This window comes from Podarcis filfolensis (assembly GCF_964270895.1).
Source record: "Podarcis filfolensis genome assembly, chromosome: 14".
Classification (NCBI taxonomy): domain Eukaryota; kingdom Metazoa; phylum Chordata; class Lepidosauria; order Squamata; family Lacertidae; genus Podarcis; species Podarcis filfolensis.
In genome coordinates, this window is record NC_139616.1 from 13,408,123 (window position 1) to 13,424,081 (window position 15,959).

The 15,959-nt window shown below is 43.9% G+C and overlaps 1 protein-coding gene and 1 long non-coding RNA gene across 5 annotated transcripts in view; one reads left to right on the forward strand and one right to left on the reverse strand.

Annotated features, from left to right (window-relative positions):
* The window catches only part of GALK2 (galactokinase 2), an 83,402-nt gene that overhangs the window by 60,661 nt on the left and 6,782 nt on the right, over positions 1–15,959 (forward strand). The gene's annotated exons all lie outside the window — the stretch shown is intronic.
* Positions 3,802–15,953, reverse strand: LOC310749788. Its single transcript, XR_014541783.1, has 3 exons — positions 15,158–15,953; positions 4,381–5,752; positions 3,802–4,011 (listed from the first exon to the last, which is right to left on the reverse strand). It is a non-coding gene; the product is annotated as an uncharacterized lncRNA (long non-coding RNA).

Sequence of the window (15,959 nt, forward strand, 5' to 3'; positions counted from 1 at the left end):
TGGACAAAAAAAACACGGATAAACCGAGATTGATCGTGGACTACCGGCGGCTAAATGCCGTGTCAGAACCAGTGACTTTCCCCATGCCCAGGATTGATGACATTTTGACCAGGGTGAGGAAGGGAAAGATATTCACGAAACTGGACCTGAGAGGAGCGTACAACCTGATACGAATAAAGAAGGGGGATGAATGGAAGACAACGGTGTTCACCCCCCTAGGGGCCTTCGAATATCTCGTTATGCCCTTTGGATTACAAGCAGGCTCCGCCTGTTTTCAATCGCTCATGAACCATGTACTGGGACCTTTGCTCTACAAGAATTGCGTGGCCTTCCTCGATGACGTGCTGATATATTCAGAGAATGAGGAGCAGCATGTAAAGGATGTCAGGGAAGTGCTGAGCCAGCTGCAAGCAAACCAGTTGTGGGTGAAATTGGAGAAGTGTCAGTTCCACGCCAAGGAGGTGGATTTCCTGGGGTACCGCTTATCAGACAAGGGATTAGCCATGGATCCAGGCAAGGTACAGGCGGTGCTGGAATGGAAGACACCGAAAACGAAAAAAGATGTGCAAAGGTTCTTAGGGTTTGGGAACTTTTACCGTAAATTCATCAAGAACTTTGCCCACTTAACGGCTCCCATCACGGACTGTCTAAGCAGCAAGAAGAAATTCGTTTGGACGGCGGAGGCGGAGCACGCTTTTGAGGAATTGAAAAAGGCATTCGCTTCGGAAGAACAGCTCCTGCATGTGGATTTACAAAAACCCATGAGAGTGGAAACTGATGCCTCAGACCGGGCGGTGGGGGCGGTGCTGCTTCAGCCAGGGAGCAATAAGTCGGAATGGAGACCGTGTGCCTTCTTTTCGCGTAAGCTGAACAAATCCGAGAGGAATTACACGGTATATGACCGAGAACTACTCGCCATTCACGAAGCGTTCCGGAGATGGAGACACTTACTAATTGGCGCACAGCATAAGGTGCAAGTGTGTACGGACCACAAGAATTTGGAGTATTGGAGAACGGCACGAGTGCTCAACCAACGACAAGTGAGATGGGCCCAGGAGTTCTCCAAATTCCATTTTGAAATCTGCTATGTGCCAGGTCCAGAAAACATCAGAGCGGACGCTCTCTCTCGCAAACCTGAATATTTGGAGGGGGAGGGAGCGCCAGAAGAGAGACATATTATCCCAGAGGACCACTGGGTGTGTGGTGCGGCCTGGGTGGGGCAAAGAGAACTGGTAGAGGGAACGGTAAATGATGAGTACGCCCAGGAGAAGCTCAGAGGTTTAAGGAGAGAGGGAGAAGACCCCGGAGGTTTTGAAGAAAGAAACGGGGCATTGTATTACAAAGGGGCGCTATATATACCCGAAGGGGAATTGAGGGGGAGAGTACTCAAACAGCTGCACGACAATCCCACAGCGGGGCATTTTGGGCAACACAAGACCATGTGGTTGGTGACCAGGGAGTTTTGGTGGCCCAAGGTGAGGGAGGATGTACGGGAGTATGTGAGAAGGTGTGACCAATGCCAGAGAGCCAAAGGAGAAAGGCGGGCACCAGCGGGGTTATTAGAACCGTTACCCACACCAGAACGACCGTGGGAGGCGGTGTCGATAGATTTTATGACTGATCTGCCCAAATCCCAGGGGAAAACCGCCATACTAGTCGTGGTAGACCAGTTAACTAAGATGGGTCACTTTGTAGCTTGCTCACATGCAGTCACGGCGGAAGAGACAGCAAAATTGTTTGTAGAACATATTTTTAGGCTGCATGGCGCCCCCTTGAGGCTGGTTTCCGACAGAGGGAAACAGTTCACGTCCAGATTCTGGAGGAAGCTTATGAGCTTGTTGCACGTAGAGGTCAACTTTTCGACTGCCAGGCACCCTGAGACCAATGGGCAGGCGGAGAGGGCAAACGGTATCCTTCAACAATACCTGAGGTGTTATGTCAATGACAGAGAAAACGATTGGGTCGAAAAGTTGGCACTAGCGGAATTTGCTTACAATAATGCAGAGAATGTGTCCACAGGGATGAGCCCCTTCTTGGCTAATTATGGGTGCCACCCCAGGGCGTTTCCAGGGGAAGGAGGAGAGAGATGGAGTGTTCCGGCCGCTGAACTTTTTGTAGAAGAAATGGAAGCGATCCATCGTCAACTCCAACACAACTTAGAAAGGGCCAAAGAAGAATATAAGAGGCAGGCAGACAAGAGCAGAAGGGAAGGTGAAACAATTAGGGTGGGGAGTCGGGTCTGGCTATCAACCCAAGGGTTGCCGTTCAAGGGGAGTTGCAAGAAATTGAGACCCAAAAGATTGGGACCATTTGAGGTCATCCAACAGGTCAAGCCAGTGGCTTTCAGACTCCGGTTACCGAACCACATGAAACTGCACCCAGTATTCCACAGGTCATTACTGTCACCATACGGGGGGAAGGTGAAGGGGTGTCCACACGGGGGCCAGCCATAGAAGAAAGGGAAAGCCGCAACTATGTGGCGGAAATCATCGACTCCAGGTGGAAGGGTAATCAGGTGGAGTATTTGGTCGCGTGGGAAGGGGAACCGGAGTCGGAAAACACCTGGGTGAAGGCAGAGGAGGTCCATGACGAGGTCTTGATCGAAACGTTCCACCAAAGGTTCCCCAGGAAACCTCAGACAGTAGCGAGGTTCCGGAGGGAGTACTTTGGCACCACCGACGATGAGGAGGAACTGGAGGGATTCAGGGAATCGGAGTTGGAAGGGGGTACAGACTCCGAGGAGGAGGAGTACTTGGAAACCGGGAACAGCAAAAGGTGGAGGGAAGTGTTCGAAACTTCGGAAGATGAGGGAGGTTCCTTCAGGGGTTTTGCTCCCTCGCCTCCCGCAGAGGAGGGGAGGGAAGGGGGTGAAGGGGGCCCTAGAGGGGAGGTGGATGTCAGGGAACTGTCATCTGAGACGAAGGAGGTGAAAGGGCTCATGGAGGGTGAGAGAGACCACTCAGCGGAGGAGGGGACCAGCAGGGGGAGAAGTGGAGTTACAAGGGAAAGTGAGTCGGAGGGAGGGCTCAGAGATACTTCAAGCGAGAACAGTGGAGAGGTTTCAGGACCTCCCGTAGGGACACCCACTCCTCGGCGGAAACTGTCACGCCGAGAGTCCAGAAGACGCGTTTCCGTTAAGGAGCTTTTATGCTGGAAGAAGTTCCGTAAACGCCCACTGTCCGATTCAACGAGCGATTGATGGAGCCATGCTTAAGGAGCTCCATCACAGACAGAGGTTTGGGAACTTAGCCAAACTCTGAGGGATCAGGATTTTACGCACAAGCAGCTCACCATCCCATCACACTCTGCTTTCCTTTGGACCACATCAGTGAGGCTGAGAGAGGGGTCTTGTTGTCTGAGCAGCCCAGGACCTCCACACATTGCCCAGGTTTGCACCCTGGGAAGATCACTTCAGTGCTGCCAACACAGCAGTTTGACTTGCACACCCCATTGTCTTCTGAGACCGACAGATGCCAACAACGACATTATACTGTATCCTGCTTCTACTGCTCCTTTCAGATTCAAGCTGAAAGCCTAGATCAGGGGTTGGCAACGTGTGGCCCATGGGCCGGCTGCAGCCCATGAAGACCGTTTTACCGGCCCACGAGCCACCCCTGAACCAAGCTGCCCTTTGAACCAAGGTGAGTCCTCTGTGCACTGCGTTAAACTGGTGCAGCACGGGGACTCACCGAGTGATGCCGGAAATAGCATCTCGCGCAGATACTGGAAATCGCATCTGCGCATGTCCAGACCCTGAAAATCGCTCCTGCGCAGGCGTGATTTTTGGCATCTGGGCTGGTGCAGAAGCAATCTCCGTGGGAGTGATCCAGCCCATGGCCAGTAAACCTTGCCGACCCCTGGCCTAGATCCAAATTTAGAACAAGAATGGGAATACTTAGTTCCATTTGAAGGATCTTACTACTTGGTTATTTGCTTACATGGCTAAGGTACACTTTACCATCATCATTTGTTCTGTTTTGCTTCACTCTGCTTGTCATGGGGTGCTTGTTGCTGTTTTGAAAAATAAAATACACATTGTATGAGTATACCCCATCGCAGCAAGGCATTCCACATTAAAACAGTGCCTTCATTTCCCCTATAAAACGTGGGATTTGTTTCCCTCTAAGTGAAATATTTTAAAACAGTTTGTTCCCTTTCATAAGAACAACAAACAAAAAAACCTTGCAATCTAATTTTGATGTGTTAACCTGGGGGCAGAATTATCTTAAGAGTTAAAAGCATCCAACCAGCTTGTTGTGGTTTTGGCAAAATCTTTGTCTACACACAGCTTTACATCCTGGAAGTAACAACCGGCAAAGTAAATCTCAAAGTACTTTGTACAACTATGGCAAGTCAAGTTGCTCAGATTGCAATCCTTACCTGTTTTCAGCGGTACTTACTTCTGTGTAGATATATGTATAGGATTGCATTGTCAAAGGCCTGTGATCCAAGAAAAACTTTATCAGGATCTCTGCCCATAAAAGTATCTCTGGCGATGGACTTGAAAGGGTTTAGTTTACTTCATTATTCATGTGCTGCTTTGTGCTGAGGCAAAATGGCTTGCATTTGAAAAAGGTAAAACATTAAAACAGAAGAAATGTAAAAGCAATAGATGGATTTCATACAGTGATAAACAGCAGTACAGTCATACCTCGGGTTGAATTTACTTCATGTTGAGTGCGTTCGAGTTGCGCTCCACAGCAACCCGGAAGTAACGGAGCACGTTACTTCTGGGTTTCGCCGCTCACACATGCGCAGATGCTCAAAATGACGTCATGCGCAGAAGCGGCGAAAAGCGACGCGCGTGTGCGCAGACGTGCTGTCACTAGTTACGTTTGCTTCTGGATGCGAACGGGGCTCCGGAACGGATCCCGCTCGTATCCAGAGGTACCACTGTATGTACAACATTAAAAAGTCAGCAATAACATACCAAAATAATCCAGAAACAGTTTATACATTAACAAATATGGTAACTGGAATTAGAAAGTTTTTCCCAACTGAGAAAAAGGGTGCCTGGCTGTTAGGGAATTCCAGTCTTGGGGTCACCAGGGATACCACATGTGGATGGGGACAGAAAGCAGAACTGCAAGGCTGGTCCTAAAGGCTGGGCAGGTTCATATGATAAACAGAGGATTTTTAAAAATCATATTGTCCTTAGAGAATGCTTAAGGCTGATGTAAATGTTACCTTCATAGCTTTGGTACAGCATCTTGTGGGTAGATGGAATGATGGGGTTACTTTCTTTATTAGGACCATCAGCACACTGGGCAGAGTGACAGTGTTGGGGCAAGTTCCCATGTCATCCTGTCCATGGCCATGCTTGACATTTGTTATCAACCTTAGAGTTGACCGCACGAAAATATCTCCATTCACAAAATCAGACTTTGCCTCTGTCCTTAAGGTGTGCTAAGCTGTTTTCTTGAGTAGGGCGCTGAGACTTGAGTGCTACTTCGTTAAATAATGAGTACCAACACTTGGATTCAGAAGGACAGATTCATACATAAATGGCAACAGCCAGGCTGCATTGCTTAACCTTAATCCAGAAGTGGAGAAAGCAGTAGCTGGAGAAAAGAGATAAATAGTGCACAGTAACTTCTTGTGCAATGGCCTCTGAGTCAATCCCTTTTGGGGTCTATGTCAGCCTTGCTGGTTCTGCTAATCTCCCAGTTTGTCAGCCGGCTGGCAAAGCTCTCAGTTGGAGGCTTGGACTTCGTAATCCCGGAGGTTCTTTTTAGTTCTGTGATCCTGCTTTCTGAAAAAAAGTAAAACCATTTTTTAAAAGGCAGTTTTATCCTATAAAGAATAATAAAAGTCTAGTGTTCCATTTTAAGGAGACTTCATAAAGCAAGGTGCTGTTACCTAAGCTTGAATAAACATTATACTGTTAGAATGGAGGGCACTGATAACTTCATATGAGTGTCTGAAAGGATGCCATTTTATTTATTTGCTTGTTGCTCCGTAAGCTCTATGTGCTTTATTTTCAAAAGGTCAGACAGTTCTTTCTGTGTGATGAAGAGCTGCTGTTTGGAATGTGTAGGACGCTCTATGTGAGTCATCTGGTGGCAAGGATATCTAAAGAGCTTTTGTATGTATGTATTTATTAAACAAACGGTTTTGTATTAGGAGCAGTAGGGGCAAGTGAAGAATCAACCAACAAAGCAACTCCAGACCCAAATATTTTGGACCCAAAAAACTGGTTATTATGGAGAACAAAACAAAAAAAAGGTTCTTAAAACACACTTCTGTTTTTTAAACTTAATATTGAATACATCCAAACCAAAGCCTTCGATTTTGCTTTGAACTTTGCTTTTTCCATCTAGGTCAAATGGAACCCCTTAATAATAATTTTCAGATTTTGTTCTCCTGAAACCCTTTAGATTAAAGAAAAATGGATTCAAATCTATGGTTTAACGCATACCTTTCATGAATTGTAAAATATCTGCTCCCATTGCTTTTGTGAACTGTGAAAGTCATATCTAACTAGTGCGGGAAACATGACCTAAGATGGTAATGATGGTGGGTAAGGGACCAGTAGTAAGTTTCAGGTGAAACACACCTGGTCACAGCTGGCTCATGAAGGCAGAAATCAAATTAAAACCTGGGTTCCGACTCTTTCAAAGGTTCATTAAGGCCAGCATTTGTAAGACCCAAAGGTATAGTAGCATGTGAAAAAAATGCTTTCAGTATGACAAAATGTTGCAGCTAAATCTTCCCATACCCAGCACAGAAACACATCAGTTGTTTTACTGCCACCATCCATCTCCTCCCTAGCCATCCCTATTATTCACTGCTAGTCTCTGACCTTTCCCTGTCCCCTATCACTTGCTGCTTCTTGCTGACTACAGGTTATGTTGGTCCCATGCAGAACTCAAAAGGAGTTGAGTCTGGCACATGGGCATCATACAACTGGTGCATGACAGTAGCACAATTGCCATCTCCACACCAGTACATGTATAATCCCCATGTTTGCTTTGGCACAAATTACTGTTTTCCAGCGCCAATGGAATACTGGGAAGTGGGGCTTACTTAATGGAATAGCTTGCTGGGACACTGTCGTCTGGGTGGATTAGCGATGCCTATCTGGTCCCTCAGGGGAAAATAGTGTCTGTTTAGAAAGGGCCTTATTAGAGCAAAACAAAGACGTCTACCTGCTTATATTGCTGTATTTCCAGGTTATTATAGTCTTAATGTTTTTCTTTTTGGCACGCATTAGGTCGAAATTTTCATAGTAAGTAGTAGCAGCCTCTGGCGCTGTTGAGAGGGGAAACAAGCTTGCTGATTTCCTTCTCCACAACCAACTTGGTTTTTGTTTTGTTTTTTGTTTTTACCTTTCTTTTTCCTTTCTTCTCCTGTGATGAGGCTGCATTTTAATGTTTCAATATTTTAATGTTGTATTTAAATCTTCTTTTTAAGTTGTATTCATTCAACTTGTTTTTATTATTGCTTGTTAGCCGCCCTGGGAGGGTGGGGTGTAAATAATAATAATAATAATAATAATAATAATAATAATAATAATAATTTAGTAGAATGTTCAGGAGCTCCTCTGAAAATCACGGTTTGTTTCTTTTTTTTAAAAATGATATTTATTAGAAATTTCAAAAATTACAGAGAAAGAAAAAAGAAGAAAACAACAAACAAACAAATTTAACAAAGCATACATAACAATACATATAAAAAAGAAAAAAACATAAAAACCAATACAACAATAACAATAAAAACACACATCCAATATTCCATATCTTTATCTTTCATTTACTTGTTTCATCGACCTCCTCACACCTCCCTTTTTGTATTCTAGTTTAGTTATTTATTTCAGCAAATTCTTTCCATCTTTCTCAATTTTTATTGAGTAGTTTGTCTTAACAGTCTAACCTATTAATTAACTCAGCAAATCCATTCCATCTTTCACTATATTCTGTCATTCAGTTTACCTTAGTTTATTTTAACCTTATCTTACCATAAAATACCTTAAAGCTTAAAACTTAATATTTGTTTGTACATAATTCCTTATATCATTTCTACTAAAGCCAAATATTTTCATTCCAATATTTTTCCTAATACTTATTAATTTTACACTAATTCCCAAAATAAATTTTTAATAATTTTCTTCCAATCTTCCTCCAGCATCTCTTCCATTCCATCTAGTCCATCAATCTAGTAATCTTATGTCCGAGGCTCTTAAGTCTTTTCCATGTACCTTCTGCAGATCTTCTTCTTGTTTGTACTTGCACTTTACCTTGTCTTTTGTTGATCTCTTTCTTAATTTCTTTCCTTTCTCATTGAGGAGTAGGTCTTGGGGATGTTCCAACTCGAAAATATCTCCGTCTCTCCTCAGCAGGTCGGCCCATTCCCCACAGTCCCATTCCCCACAGTCAACAGTGTAATCCAGAAGATATTTAAAGGCATGTTTCAAAGCCCCTCCAAACTTAAGGGCCCCCACAACTCCAGACCCCCCCTGGCCCACTCCAAATTCAGCCTTCAACAACAACGGCTTATGCTCCTGTAGGGCCTCAGGCCTCTCCATTTGTGTTACTTGAGGTTCAACAGCAGCCTCCTCCATTATCTTCTGTGTTTGCACTTGCTCTATCAAAACAGGTTCCTGGGTTGGCTCCTGGATGGTTTCTGTATAAATATTCGCTGTTTGTCCAAAGTTTTTGACTGCAACAGTCATCAAATCTATCTTCTCATGCATCTGCTCCAACAAAGCGCTTGTCTTGCAAAAAGCAAGCACCAAAACTTCTTCCAAACACATTTTTATTCAAGGTCACAGTCTGGTCCCACGATCCTAATCTCCACAGCTGTAAAGTCCCCAGATCGACTCCAGCAACAATTTAACAAGCTCCCTCTAGAGGAGACAATTTCTATTTGTATCCATCTTTTGAAAACAGGTCCAACAAAAGAAAATTACTTTCATTTTTCGGATTTTTTGTTTCTTTTAAATGCAAAAGGCAACACTGGAATCAATTTGTTTCTCTTCTTTAACTATCTGTCAAAAGATGTTCCATTCACAGTCAATGAACTTCACCAAAAATCTCTGTCTCTGACACCCCGTTCCCAGGTTTGAGACGGTGGAAATTTATCTTTCTTTACTCTCTCTCCTGCAGGCTTGAACAGTCAAAATTCGCCCTCTTTACTCCTGCTTCCAAGAGGGGTTTAGATGGTTAAAACAGGAGGAATTTTAAACCTTTATGTACAACTTTCCAGACTTTAGCTTGCACAATTTTTGCTTCAGACTATTTACAAAAGCGGAAGGCGGACTTCCTGGTTAGGACCTTCCCGATTGAGTGCCAAATTAAAATGTTTCTTAGCCCAATTTTCCGTTCTACTCACGGGTACTTGTTTAGAGTCCAATTGTCCACAGGAAAAAGTCAGCGCTCTCCGGCAACGGCTGTGCGGCTTCACTCCGTAAAAATGTTGGTCGATTCAAAACACCGCGCCGCTCACCCTGCGTCGCTTCGGATCCCCGAAAAGGGGTTTCCTTGCGTGTAGGGGGGGCGCACCTGGTGTCAGCCGAATCCCACGTTCCCAGACTTCCTCTGCCTGGGATTTTTAAAGGGTCTCTGCCTTCGCCGCGGCGGCAAGACCCGATTTTCGCGGAGCGGGTTCCTCTGGATCAGAGGAATTCCGCCATTGCCGATGGCGCTAACCCAGAAGTTGAAAATCACGGTTTGTTTCAGGCATCTATGGCTGGGGGACCCATAATCCTGAAAGGAGTGGGAGGGAGGGAGAGACCTACATTTTGTAGCAGCTAAATCAGGGGAGCTTTTAATGTTTAATAGGTTATTGTATTTTAGTGTTTTGTTGGAAGCTGCCCAGAGTGGCTGGGGAAACCCAGCCAGATGGGCGGGGTATAAATAATAAATTATTATTATGATTATTATAGCTTATTTGCAGTTTGTCTTTGGAGAATTTGAGCTTCCAGGATGAGAAGCTATCTGCTTGACTTTTTGCAGCATGGACCAGATGTTGGTTGACTGTGAAGGGTTTTTTGTGGCTTACAACACAAGCAGTTTAAGTGCAATCCACTTAATGCATGTTGGAGCTACTGAAGAGGGCCCCTGACAAGCATGTGCAGGAATGTGCTAACCTGTGGCCCTCCAGATGTTGCTAGATTACAGCTAACACCACCCCTGACCATGCTTTTTGGGGCTGATGGGAGTTAAGTCCAGTAACATCTGGAAGGCCACAGGCTAGTCACCCTGATGTACAACAGGAATCTGGGTGCCAGCTTTGCTTTGCTTTCTTTATGTGACCTTGGGAAACCTGAAGTTCAGCTGTTCAACTGTAAGATGAGAAGCGTGACCCCGTAAGCCAATTGTGGTTGCGAATCTGGGCCTCTCCATGGAGGTTTTGTTTCCATTGATGTATCATAAGAATAAAAGTACCACCCTCCTGGGTCAATCCAAAGCTCCATATAGTTCATCATCCTATTTCCCATAGTGGTCAACCAGATATTTCTGGGAAGCCCATAAGCAGAGCAGGAAGGCAGTAGTTTCCCCCATGGTTGACTCTTAGTGTTTTGGTACCCAGTGGTATACTTCCTCTGAACATGTCTGTGAGCCATATTCCAATGCAGTGCTTGGTGGTGCTTGCTAAGTGATTCCCATTCCATGTATTGAAATGGAGGTGTTGGTAGCTTTGCTGTCTCATTACTTCTTTCTGTTAATGCCTGTGTTCCATTATTCCTCCTTTCATAGCCCAATTAAGGAATCATATTGCTCCGAATTGAAAGATAAATGGCTCTTTCATTCAGGTGACTTTTGTCAAATGTCGAAATAAAAAATAAAAATTGCAGGAGAAGGATTGGGTGGCTGGAGCTTAATCCAGGACAGTCTTTCATTACTTGCTCCCTAATAAAAGAGCATACTACCAAGGGAGCTCACATCATTTGAAAAGTGGATTCATGATTCTGAGGAGGATACAAGGGCTTAGTCTCTTAAGGTGTATGGTTTGGTGCTTGATCTGACAATGCCAACCTTTGATAACTTTAAGGCTGTATGGGAAATAGATTTAGGAAAGCAAATTGACCCAGCATGCTATATTTTCTTTAGGTTGGCTGATAAAAACATTCAGAATAATATTGTCCTCTGTTAAGTGCAAATATTTAAAGATTATTCACAGGTTAGGCTGTTAGAGACCTACTAGCACCTCTGGCGACAATGCTTAGTAGAAATATTTTAGGAGAATGTCACTGAGGAGATGAGCCAAGTGTCAAGTCACCAAAGATCCACAACTATGCCTTCTATCACTTTTGGGGGATGTCTCAATTTAGACATTGTTGCCAAATAATTGTTCCAACATAGGGTGGTAGTGGCTAGACTAATAATAATAATAATAATAATAATAATAATAATAATAATAAATTTTTATTTATACCCCGCCCTCCCCAGCCAAGACCGGGCTCAGGGCGGCTAACAACCAATAATAAAAACAAGTTGATTAAAATACAATTTAAAAGAATTAAGATACAACATTAAAACAATTAGGAAGCAATCTCTTCATAGGAGGAGAAAGGAAAAGAAAGAGGGGGAGGGAATCAAACTGATTCTGAGCCAAAGGCCAGGTGGAACAACTCTGTCTTACAGGCCCTGCGGAAAGAGACAGAGCATTCCACCAGGCCGGAGCCAGTGTTGAGAAGGCCCTGGCTCTGGTTGAGGCTAATCTAACTTCCTTAGGGCCTGGGACCTCTAGGGTGTTGCTATAAATGGACCTTAAGGTCCTCCGTGGGGCATACCAGGAGAGGCGGTCCCGTAGGTACAAGGGTCCTAGGCCGTGAAGGGCTTTAAAAGTCAAAACCAGCACCTTAAATCTGACCCTGAACTCCACCGGGAGCCAATGCAACTGGAAAAGCACTGGGTGAATATGCTCCCATGGCAGAGACCCTGTGAGGAGCCTCGCTGCAGCATTCTGCACCCGCTGGAGTTTCTGGGACAGTTTCAAGGGCAGCCCCGCGTATACTGTCCTAACATTGGAAAAATGCTAATGGGCTAAACTTGAGAAGCTGGTATAAGAAGTTATGGTATTTAGTGGCAATGGAGACACTAACACACTACTTTCAAGTATTAAGGGAGCAAACACAAACTGAATCCTTTCACACAGCTTTAGAAGATTTTGTTTAGTTTGTGAACCAGATAAACACAGAGATGCAATTATCATCACAATATGTCTTAATTTGGAACAGTTTGTAAAGCCTAATCCAGAATGAATCCGATTCCAGCCTGTTGGGAATGTACACTGAAAGAAGACGGACACTGATACTCCATCCTGTTTTGGCATTGATGTTTGTATAATCTGCTTGTCCAAGGGAAAGCAGAAACGGTTATTGGATCTTTTTTGTTACTTGCGGAGTTTGTATATACTATATAAATCACAATAAATTTAAAAATAAAATGGGAGATGTGACGTTAAAACTCTTTAACCATGTTGGTTAGGTGGGGGGAACTAGCCCAAATTATAGTCCTTTCTACTTCTCTGTCTTGCTGGTTGGTGGAGGTGACAGATGTGCACCTCTGCATCTTACAGATGCTGCATGGTAGACCGTTAAGTGGCTGCATGACTCCTTGTTACTAGAATCCATCATGTGTTAGTACTTGTGGCTTTCTCCAAGAATTGGGCTACTCTACCAGCTAAATACAATAAAAGTGAGGTAAAGAGACCCCTGACCGTTAGGTCCAGTCGCGGACGACTCTGGGGTTGCGGTGCTCATCTCGCTTTACTGGCCAAGGGAGCCACCGTTTGTCTGCTTCTGCAGACAGTTTTTCTGGGTCATGTGGCCAGCATGACTAAGCCGCTTCTGGCGAATCAGAGCAGCGCACGGAAATGCCGTTTACCTTCCCGCCGAAGCCGTACCTATTTATCTACTTGCACTTGACGTGCTTTCAAACTGCTAGGTGGGCAGGAGCAGGGACTGCGCAACGGGAGCTCACCCCATCACGGGGATTCGAACCGCCGACCTTCTGATTGGCAAGCCCTAGGCTCTGTGGTTTAGACCACAGCGCCACCCACGTCCCACACACAATAGAGCCCCTTAATTAAATACTATAATTCCTCAACTCACATTTGCTTGGCAAACAGTCACTCTAATAAGAAAGTCTAAGAAAACAACAATGCAACTCCGGTTTCTGTCATTTTGGATGTAATAATTGCTTTGAAAGGATTACACTAGATTAGAGGCAAAACCAAATGTGGAGAGGTTATAGAGCCTTCTCTTACATGACAGAATGTTGTTGAGAACATGCCTTTCCAGCGTCTGGCTGGCAGGAAGAAGTAAAAAGATGATTCCCATGGCCAGTACGTAACGTGACGAGCTTGAGAGAACCGCGAAGTGCTTTAAGGTAATCTGGCCAGTGAAGCGTTGCTTTACCGAAGGGTGGTCTCTGAATCAATCACAGCCTTTGGCAAGATGTTGGCCTCCAAATTGAAACCAGACATGTTTTCAGTTCATTCTCTGGGTTACTACTGTTCAATGGTGATTTACAAGAGAGTGTGAGCAATGGCAGACTCTCACGCAACTTTCAGATATGCCCTAAACAAATGCACATTTTTAAAACTGCCCCGCTGTAAAATAATGCCTTCAAAAGGAAATAGTCTGGAAAGAGAATTTGTCCAGAGAGGAATGCTCTGTTTTCAACACACACCTCTGTAAACCATCCAGCAGTGATACTGTGCATTGCATGGTGCGAAAGTAGCAGAGACCAATTCATAAACACAGGGACAAAATGTACTCCTGAATGGATTTGGTAAATTGGGAATTGGGAAAACTCCTTCTATTGTTCAGTGACCCATCCCAGGGGGGTCTTTTCCATTGGGGTACATAGCTTTTTCCAATTTTGATGGGTTTTAATCTTATTCCAAAACAATGATGTATTTAGGCAACTCTTCCATTGGGTCCATTCTCATTAACAGCAGTTATGTTTCATATCGGGCCAAATAATCCTGGCACCTCTGAAGATGTTGTTTTCTTCATTCATCACTGTAATTTCCCCTCTGCTTCCCATGTCCTTGAGGAGAGACAGGAAACCAATGTCTCTCAAATTTAAACCAGCTAAAGTGGACATTTTACGGTGACAACGCATGTTGTGAATGATGTGCTATGAAGTGCATTTGAGTAGCATCTTTTATTCAGCTTTTCCTACAAGAAAAATCTACTGGCGTTTTATATCACTCCCAGAATTCAACATGACCAAAGATCCAAGAACCCAATAGAGAAAATATGTTGGCTGATCTCCACCTGGCACCCAAATTGGGTCCCTGGTGGATGCAATTAAGGCCTTAGCCCTTTGGAGTATTTCTGCATGAAAGGGCCATTCAGTTTTAATGTGAAAATATTTGTATCCCTTGAACTCATATATACATATATGTTACTTTTGCAGCTGCATATGTAAACCACTTCCACAGCAATTTATTGCCATGTCGTTTTGAATCTTGAAGATGCCTCAGATGCCTGTGGTCAGGCAAAAAGACAGGATATAAATGTTATAAACAAATAAACAATGGTCAAGAGAGAGAGAGAGAAATGTAAACTAGGTGATTGGTAGTTCAACCCTATGCATGTTTGCTCAGAAATCAGGCAAATTTTGTTCAGAAGGGCTTTATTGCTTATTAAGCAAGTTTGGGAATGTAGCCTGAGTTGAAGGGACTGGTGAAGAGATGTGCAAAATAAACTTCAACAAAAATGTTAGTAAAGGTGATAGAGGAAGGGATAGGACAACGCTTGAGATAAAGAACAGTGAAATACGCTTTCTCAACAACCATTAGCATCATTATGGCAAGGTTAGCACTTGATAAGGTTGGTAATACTTTTGAGGTTATATATTTCATGCTGGAAGAACGCTACTCACTTGAAGGCTGGGACAAGGCTAAGCATTGACAGTATAAACTACACACCGTATTTGCTGGTCTGGGTTATATGAAATTTACTGGTGGAGAGAATCTTATAAAGGTTTTTCATTCACCTGTGGTTAGTAGTTCCCAGTTCCTTAGTTGCATGAAAGTTCGAAACACAGCTCAATCAGAAAACTTCAGAAAGGTATTTATTTGTTGCCACCTGAGAACCAGTGTTAGACTATGACCTGGAAGATCAGGCTTTGAATCCCCACTCAGCCATGAAACTCATTGGGGAACCTTAGACCAGTCACCATCTCTTAGCCTAACCTACCTCATAGGATTGTTGTGAGAGTGAAATGGGAAGGAGGAGAGCAATGTACACCACCTTGAGCAACTTGGAAGAAAATAGAGTGGTATATAAATGTAATAAATGAACGAATGCTGAATTTATGAGCAAACACAACAGGAGAAACATTGTGGATTTCAAAGGAGACAACCTCCTAGTCATGGCATTTCAGATGCTGACAGGTATAGGAGGTACACATTTATTGGGTTCCATACCAACAGGGGCTCCAGACTCTTGTCTTTCATTATTTTTTTTAAAGAAAGTCAATTAGACATTTCTGAAGGAAGTTAAGAAGACCACAAACCATGGAGGTAGCTCTAATGCTTTGACACTCGTCAAGCAGTGCCATTGCTCAGGATACTTAACCAGGGGAAGGAGTGTTTTCTGTTCCTACTTGGAGTGGGGCAGCAAGAAAAGCAGAATGGAGGAAGCTACTGGGGTATGTTTGTTAAAGCACTTGCCTCCTGACCACATTATTTCAACCCCCAAGTTTGCTGCCTTTACAGAATACAACACAGCGGACTGGCATGGTATGTTTTATGTCGTGATAACTGCAGCCCCTTATCCCTCTGCATACCATCTTCCTTGCTGTGGATCAGAGCTTACAGTTTTTATACCAATACTGACATGACTGAAAGAAAGGAGAAACAAAATAGATAGGAAAATGTTGGATCACCTTTCTTACCAGTTTTCTCTGGAAGCCACATGACCACATCTGATAGCAATAAATCATACATCTTTCCATTTGTTCCTGCCCTGAATATTTTTTCTTGCTTTTTAAATTTAG